Source organism: Pelodiscus sinensis, chromosome 1 (assembly GCF_052426305.1).
Source record: "Pelodiscus sinensis isolate ZL-2025 chromosome 1, ASM5242630v1, whole genome shotgun sequence".
In the NCBI taxonomy this organism is placed as follows: domain Eukaryota; kingdom Metazoa; phylum Chordata; order Testudines; family Trionychidae; genus Pelodiscus; species Pelodiscus sinensis.
The window spans coordinates 292,940,086-292,948,780 of NC_143052.1; the positions used below are offsets into that span (position 1 = coordinate 292,940,086).

The 8,695-nt window shown below is 41.1% G+C and overlaps 1 non-coding gene across 1 annotated transcript; it reads right to left on the minus strand.

Moving 5' to 3' along the window:
• Nucleotides 1–5,578: 5,578 nt before the first annotated feature.
• Nucleotides 5,579–5,719, minus strand: LOC112545773 (U4 spliceosomal RNA). Its single transcript, XR_003089316.3, has one exon. It is a non-coding gene; the product is annotated as a U4 spliceosomal RNA (small nuclear RNA).
• Nucleotides 5,720–8,695: the final 2,976 nt, after the last annotated feature.

Below are 8,695 nucleotides of genomic sequence, written 5' to 3' on the forward strand. Positions count from 1 at the left end.
AACAAGCCATGGTCAACAGCCTCCTGCTGTACCTGGAAACATCTGTTCTCATTGTAATACAACTCCATGGTTCAAGGATCAGCTTATCAGTCATCTGAGGGTCCATAACGCCCATGAAAGATGATCATATTGGCAATGAGTGATCACCCATCACAAATCATATTTGATGAGGACTGTTTCTTGAAAAAAATATTTCTTCAACTATCTTTTCTGGCCTTCAGACAGAACCTCCTCTCCTGCCAGTGTGGCTTGAAGAACTAATTGGGCTTTTTTTACTCCTGCTGGAGAAATGAATAGGTGTAGGGGTATAATTCTGTCATGTGCTTAGTTTCTAAACATCCAAAGGAAAGGAGGGAACATGTTTGATTTTTGAAGAGATCAAAAGAACAACATTCTTGCCAAAAAGCCATCTCTTTGTCCGTTTCTGCCAAGTTTTCAAGGAGAAGAATGTCTCTAAACAATGGAGATCAAAATACATTTTAAGAAATGCATTATCAAGTCTTAAATGCCAAAAAATTCAAGCCCATAGATAATTATTCTAAAGATAAGCAGCAGATATTTCTTAAAGCTACCCTGCAGAGTGTTCACTGGGGGCAACCATGCCACCTAGAGAGTGCTCATTAAGGCTGTGGTGCCACCATCTCCCCCTGTCACAAACCCTTTCCCCTCCCTTTATTCCCTTCCTTCCTTCCATCCTGGCCCTTGGCCACAGTGCCGGAGGGGAGTTAAAAGAGCAGACTTGGGGGTGGGGAGGCTATGATAGAGGTCTATTAAATCATGTCTGGTGTGGAAAAAGTGAATAAGGAAAAGTTATTTACTTATTCCCACAATATAAGAATTAGGGGTCGCCAAATGAAATTAATGGGCAGCAGGTCTAAAACAATCAAAGGACGTTTTTCTTCACTCAGACAACAGTCAACCTGTGGAACGCCTTGCCAGAGGATGTGGTGAAGACTGGGACTTTAACAGGGTTCAAAAAAGAGCTAGATAGATTCATGGAGATTAGGTCCATCAATGGCTATTAGCCAGAATGGGTAGGAATTGTGTCCCTAACCTCTGTTTGTCTGGAAGTGGGTGACAGGAGAGGGATCACGTAAGGATTACCTGTTGTGTTGGCTCCCTCTGAGGCATCTGGTATTGGCCACTGTCAGCAGACAGGATACTGGGCTAGATGGACCTTTGGTCTGACCCTGTATGGTCGTTCTTATGTTTGTACATTTTCACTTATATTAATAAGATATATAGGGTATGGAAGGTACAAAAAGCAAAATTATTCTCATTTGAGAAAGGTAGGTGAGCTTTCCCTTATTCTGATCATTCCACCTGATAGGACTGAACTGGCCTCTGGAATAATTTCTAACAGCTTATGGGATCAATCACAGCCATCTGCCAAAGAGAAAGTCCAGAATGTGCGTTCACTTGAATAAACAGGTCTAGAAGCCAACTGTTTATAAGAGGATCAACAAGATTCAAGGGCCACAAATTAAATTGTTGGCCCCACTAGTGTCAAGGGAAAGCAGTACCTTTGGGGACATTCAGTTATGGGACAAGGTGAGCAGTAGTTATCATCCTCTCTTGGGGCCTCCCTTAGGTACGGGCAGCTTTAAAATACTATTCAATTATAAATTGGCTAAACTGGGATTTAAGCATATAAAGTGCTTTGCTGAACGAGGATCTTAACTCCTACATTCCTATCAATCTGGCTGCAAATAGTGACTCAGAATTTATTTATATGTTCAGAAGCTTAAAATCATTAAATCCAAACTGAAGAGATGTTAAAAATAGGATTTGTGAAATGGTCTAAGAACGAGATTGATTCTTCCCAAGTTGAGAATTAATTTGTACTAAAAGAAATAGTTGATCGAGTTGTCTCTTATCAGTGTACTGCAGTTGTAGGTACATTCTGAGGGTACGTCTACACCGCAACACTATTTTGAAATAACTAGCATTGTTCCAAAATAACTTAATCTATGTCTACACAGCCGGCAGTTATTTTGAAATAGTATGAAAATACTGTCAAGCTGGAGGACTTCTTGCTCCAACTCCTGTAACCCTCATTGTACGAGGAGTAAGGGAAGTCAGAGGAAGAGTGCTGTATTTCGAAATAAGTGCTGTGGAGATGTTCCCTATTTCGAAATAAGCTACGCAATTGATGTAGCTCAATTCATGCATCTTATTTCAAGTTAAGCCCTGCTGTGTGTACACACCCTGAGAGGGCTCTCCTTTTTCTGGCCCCTGAGATTTTTAGCAGTCTTTCATCAATTAATCTCTGCACCACCAGCATAGAATGAAATTGGGCTTGCGATTTATCAAATAAAGTAAGGTAAAGCTCCAGAAATAAATAGAATGACAATCAAAATAAGAGCTAGAGGTAAAGACTTGTGGGGAAACTGTCGGTTTAACCATTACTTGGAAATGCACAAGATACCATCTAGCTGGAAGGTGTCCAAACACCTTTTTGTTGTATGAGAAGAGTGATCATGAGGTCAACATATCTAAAAGCTATTTACTAAAATAATAACAAACCAACCCTCATAGTGTCTGGACAAGTAACCACCAAGGCTATATCTACACTGCAGGCTTTTTGCGCAAGAACTGTTTTGTGCAAAAGGTTTTGTGCAAAAGGTCTTGCGCAAGAGCTCATCCACACTGCCATGGACTTTTGCGCAAGAACGTCCAGGGCAGTGTGGATGCTTTCTTGCACAAGAAAGCTCTGATGGCCATTTTAGCCTGTTGCCTAGCCACACTGCCTTCTTGTGCAAGAGCTCTTGCACAAGAGGGCTTATTTTTCATGGGAAGAGGAATAACTCTTGCGCAAGAAGCCCTCTTTTCTGACGCTTTACTGTAAATTTACTTGCGCAAGAACACGTGTGCAGTGTAGACGCTCTTTAAGTTTTTGCTCAAGAACAGCTGTTCTTGTGCAAAAAGCCTGAAGTGTAGATGTAGCCCCAAAAGAGTAGGTAGAATTAATGAGCTGCAGATTCTGTTCAATTCTATGGATTATCAAAGGAATTGTTTAAGTACCAATCAGTGAAATTTGTGAAAATTCCCTGGCAACAATGGGCTTGCACATATATCAATCAGGGTGCATCTAGACTGGCAAGATTTTGCGCAAAAGCGTGTTCTTCCCTGTCTACACTGGCCACTTGAATTTGCACAAGAGCACTGACTTTGTAATGTACAAAATCAATGCTTCTTACGCAAATACTTTCACGCTCCTGCTCGGGAAAAAGCCCTCTTGCACAAGAATACTTGCGCAAGAGGGCCAGTGTAGACAGGGAAGAACTGTTTTGCGCAAAAAAGCCCCGATGGCTAAAATGGCGATCGGGGCTTTCTTGCGCAAAATCGCGTCTAGACTGGCCACGGATGCTTTTGTACAAAAGCACTTTTTGCACAAAAGCATCCGTGCCAATCTAGACGCGCATTTGCGGAAATACTTTTAACAGAAAAACTTTTCTTTTAAAATTATTTCCGCAAAATCATGCCAGTCTAGAAACAGCCTCAGAGTCTAATTTGGCTTGCAAAATCTAAAGTATTATAAAAGGAGAGATATCTGTCATGCCATTTGTCACAAAGAACTTTTGAGAATACACTGGGACTATGTCTACACTGCAGGCTTCTTGCGAAACAATGGCTGTTCTTGCGCAAAACTTTGTGGCGCATCTACACTGCACGTGCGTTCTTGCACAAGTAAATTTACGTTACAGCATTGGAACAGAGGGATTATTACGCAAGCGTTATTCCTCTCCCCATGAGCAATAAACACTCTTGCACAAGAAGGCAGTGTGGACAGGCAACAGGGGTTTCTTGTGCAAGAAACCCCTATGGCTAAAATGACCATCAGAAATTTCTTGCTCAAGAGAGCGTGCACACTGCCATGGACATTCTTGCACAAAAGCACATCTCTTGTGCAAAAGCACATGGTAGTGTTGGAGTAAGAGTTTTATATCTTTTTATATTTGCATTTTAGGTTTAATAATGTAGTAATGTAAGGTAACACATTTAACATTTTATTAATTAAGCCCTTTAGTTAAATATACATTTCTTTGTTTTAAAGTTTAGTGAGTTTAGTAAGTAAAGAGACAGAGTTTTGGTATTGTGTCTATGTTAATGAGATTAGAGGAATGTTGAAGGCTGGAGTCTTAATTGTTTGATTTACAATGTCTTTTGCTGTGCCCAGTATGAGACACTGTTGTTTATGCTTTTCTTTGAAGATCTTTGTAAAGATTGTTTATGTGTGAAAGTGTTATGTATGTGTTGAGATAAAGGTGCAAAGGTTATCCTCAGAGCCAGATGGCCAAGAAAGGAGGAGTGAGGTGTGGGTGAAGACAGAATCCTCGGTGTCAGAAAAACCATCAGTGCGTACCCATGGTTAAGAATTGATCAGATTGGTAGATTGATGACTCTAAATTGGAGCTAGCACTCCCAAAAGACAATTGATTACAATTGATTTTGGAGATGTTTTGGGAATGATTAACATCAAAAAGATAACACACCAGACACAGACTAGCACAGCAAAATCCATAGACTTCAACAGAGAAAAGGATTATAAAAGCAGGGTGCTTTGCTGTGGAACTTTGGGTTCATGTTGCCACCAACTCTACGGGTGTGTCTAGACTACAGGGTTTTGTCGACAAAAGTGGACTTTTGTCGACAAAACTATACCTGCGTCCACACTGCCTTTGAGTTATGTCGACATAATGTAGACAAAACTCAGCAGTTTTGTCGATGTATGTAAACCTCATTCTACGAGGAATAACACCTTTTGTTGACAGAGTTCTGTCGATAGAAGGCATTATTGCATCTACACTGTCCTTTGCGTCCACACTGTTATGTCGACAAAGTGGCTTGCTTTGTCAACAGAACTGGATGTAGTCTAGACGCTCTTTGTCGACAGAAGCTTTGTCGACAGTATCTGTCGACAAAACTTCTGTCAACAAAACCCTGTAGTCTAGACATACCCTAGGAGAGCATCAGATCACGACCAGCAAAGCCCGGCTCCCCCTCTGTGATCAGTCTGGCTGGCCACTAGATTGATCCAGACTCTGGACTGGTAACTATAACATCGTCTGGTGGGTCTGTGTGTATAGTGTTTGTGTGTGAGTGACTGAAAAGCATATGCTTCTCTTGTATTCTCAATAAATGCAGCGAACTGCCTTTTCCCCTATAAAAGATCCCGTGTGCTTTGTATAGCATAACAGCAGTGTGGACACACTCTTGTGCAAGATCTTTTGTGCAAGAACTCTAGCGCAAGAAGCCCTCTTTTTCTGATGCTTTACTGTAAATTTACTTGCGCAAGAACACATGTGCAGTGTAGACGCTCTGCAAGTTTTTGCACAAGAATGGCTTGCAGTGTAGATGTAGCCAAGAAGTTTCTAGAAAATGGCAGAATGAGTTATTGCCTTAGAACTTTCAGCACAAAGCTCCAAAAGAAAACCATAAAAACAGCTCACAAAAGCCATTTAGAAGTTAAAAATACAAAGGAAAGCTAAAAGGCAGCTGATAAACAACAAACAAACAATTACAGCACAAACACATGGCTATAGAACACATTCTATTATTTAACAATGCTGTTCCATCTCCATAGACACTGTCAAAAATTGATAATGCTGACTATATTTCAAGTCCTCATAGCGGGGTATTGGGAAAAGTTTTCCAATAGCAATAATTGCACCTCAGATTAACCTCATTGGCTACAATACTGCCACTGCACAAAACTAATGAAAAACCTGCTGATGCAGGTAACCTTTTGCCGGGCCATGGACTACTAGGTTAGGCAGAAGCCCAATAGACCGTGGCAGAAGGCCAGGTATGAAGTGGCCTGATGAGTGCTGCCTCCAGTGCCTTGGCAGGCCAGCTAAATCCAGCAGGCGTGAGGGGTTCAGTGTTCTTGTGCCACTCAAAACTATCAGATTGCTGCAGAGGCCTCAGAGATCTCTATGCAAATGTAAAACTTACATCAGCAGGCTGGAGCCTGCCTGAGGTGGATTCAGCATTGCTGAGCCTGTTTCAGAGGAGGGGGAAGGCAGGAAGAGACGTACATACGTATGCACGCAGGAGAAAAGGGGGTGGGGGATGAGAAAATGGCAGTGGCTGAAGCAGTGATCAGCCACTTCCTGGGTTGGCAGCCCACTGGACCATGGCTTCACTTTCCTCCCACCGGGAGACAAGCAGCTGGGGGGGCCTGTTCCTCAGGCTGAGGACACATAGCTGGGGGAGGAGGTTGTTACTCAGGCCATGGACACATGGCTGGAGGAGCGGGCGGGGGGGGGGGGGACGACTGTTACTGGGCCAGGTATCACTGAACATCTCATTCAGGCTGAAATGCTTGGAGATGACAACACAACATGGGGGCCTGCTGGGTGATTTTCTCCAAGTTCTTCCAGTAGTTTGACATGGACAGAAATCAGCAATCACTGATACAAGTTTAAAACAGTTGCCTCAGTGGCATCACTGCATTGTGCTCAACCTGACATGGAATATGGGAGTTGAAAATTGCAGGCAACTGGGCCACTCCAAAGAAGCCAGAAGACTTACATCATATGTGGATTGGCTCCTGCAGGAGAGCCAATCCAAAGGAGAGCCATATTGACTGCAGCAAATGCAGCAGTGTAATTACGGAAAAGCTTCCAGGAAATGTGTCTTCCTAAAAAGCATCAACACAGTTCAGGACAATGATCAGGCAGCTCTTTATCCAGCTGAGTTCCTGAACTCTCTGAATGTCAGTGGTTTACCTTCTCATGGGAAGTTGCAACTCCAAACCAGGCCAAGCTGAGTGTACACCGACTGTCACAACAGGATGGGTAGTGCTAGTCTTTATAACAGTGATGGTGTGAAAGATGGAATTGACTAATTTTTACAATCACATTTCAGGCTGAATTTGCAGGGCTGACAGAAAAAAATTGTAAACTGTGCAAATTTGAAAGATAATAAACATGGAACCCCACAATGCCATTTTAAAAATTAATTTTGCAGCATACAATTGCACTTTAATAGCAATTATTTGTCATGGAATAGCAAAAGAAAAGCAAAGAATAATGTAAAATTCACACGATAAAATGTGAAATTCTAAAATTGAGAAAATATTAAGAAAAAAGTTTTTAACAATGTAGAAAACTATGTTTTATTAATTAACTGAATCTGTCACAGATGTTTTATCTGTGTTGTAATACTTTAAATGATTCAAAGTAGACATATGAAAACAGCAGTGCTTTTGTTGTTGTTGTTGGAGATCAAGTATAGTAACATATCTAGATGACTTTTGGAATATCTGATCCCCTGGAGAAAAAACATTTATTTCTGTGATTCATGTAGGTCCGAGGGGAGTATAGATAATAAAAGAACTGAAATATTTCTGAATAAATTAAAGTTTCCAACCATAATTTAAAATGAGAAGATGAACCAGATGCTGAGATAGTTCCCCCAGGGAAACTAAGAAGCCTTGAATGATTTGAGTTTTAGAAAAGCTGCTGCTGCTGTTGGTGTCCTATATGAAAACAAGGAACTGATTTACAGGAAGAAATACAGCCTTTCAATGTAAAGCTGTCCTACAAGGAAGAATTCTTTATTCACTGAGTTGAGATTAATTCAGATTATTCCTTTGAGATTTATAGTAGATGAATATAATTACTGTTAACTTTAAAGTAAACTATGTCTCAAAGACAACGATTCAGAGATTTTTAAGATTAGAAGGTACCATCATCATATCTGACCTCCTGCATAATGCAGGTCAATTAATCTTACCCACTAATTTCTGCATTAACTTCTGGCCGATCTAAAATATATCTTTAGACAGACATCCAGTCTTGATTCACAGAGTTAAGATGGTGAATTTACTACATCCTAGGGCTAGGTAAATTGTTCCAATGGCTAGTATGTTTTTTAGAGATTATAATCCTTTTTTTTCTAGTCTGAATTTATCTAGCTTCAGCCTCCAACCATTAGATTCTGTTATAGCTTTTTCTGCTAAATTGAAGTGTTTTCTACTATTAGAAGTCTTCTGCATGTTGGTATTTCTATTCCATTATTTTCTAGATATGTCTTTGCAGTACTCTCATCTGGATGCCTTTATAAATGCATAGAGATTAAGACCAGAAGAGACCATTGGATCATCTAGTCTGACCTTCTGTATAACACCACAAACCATGGAATTTCACCCATTTATGTTTGTTGAACCAATAACTTGTGTTTGACTAACGCATATCTTCCAGCACCTTATCTTGAGATCAAGACGAGGGCTACGTCTACACTGGAGCATTCTCACGCAAAAGCTCTTTTGTGGAAGAGTTCTTCTGCAAAAACTCTTCCAGAAGAGAGCGTCTACACTGACATGTACTTTTGCACAAGAGCATCTTTGCCAGTGTAAACGCTCACTTGCGCAAGAAAGCTCTGATGGCCATTTTAACCATAGGGCTTTCCTGCACAAGAAATTCATGTTGCCTGTCTACACTGGGCTCTTGCACAAGAACAGTCACGCAAAAGGGTTTATTCCTGAGCGGGAGCGTCAGAGTTCTGGCGCAAGAAGCCCTGATTTCATACATTAGAACGTCAGTTTAGTTGCGCAAGAACACGCAGTCAGTGTAGACAGGCAGCAAGTTTTTGCGCAAGAGCGGCCACTTTTGTACAAAATCGCGCCAGTGTAGACACAGCCTTGGAGATGGTAGTTTTGGTACAGTAGTCACAGACTGCTGGCTAA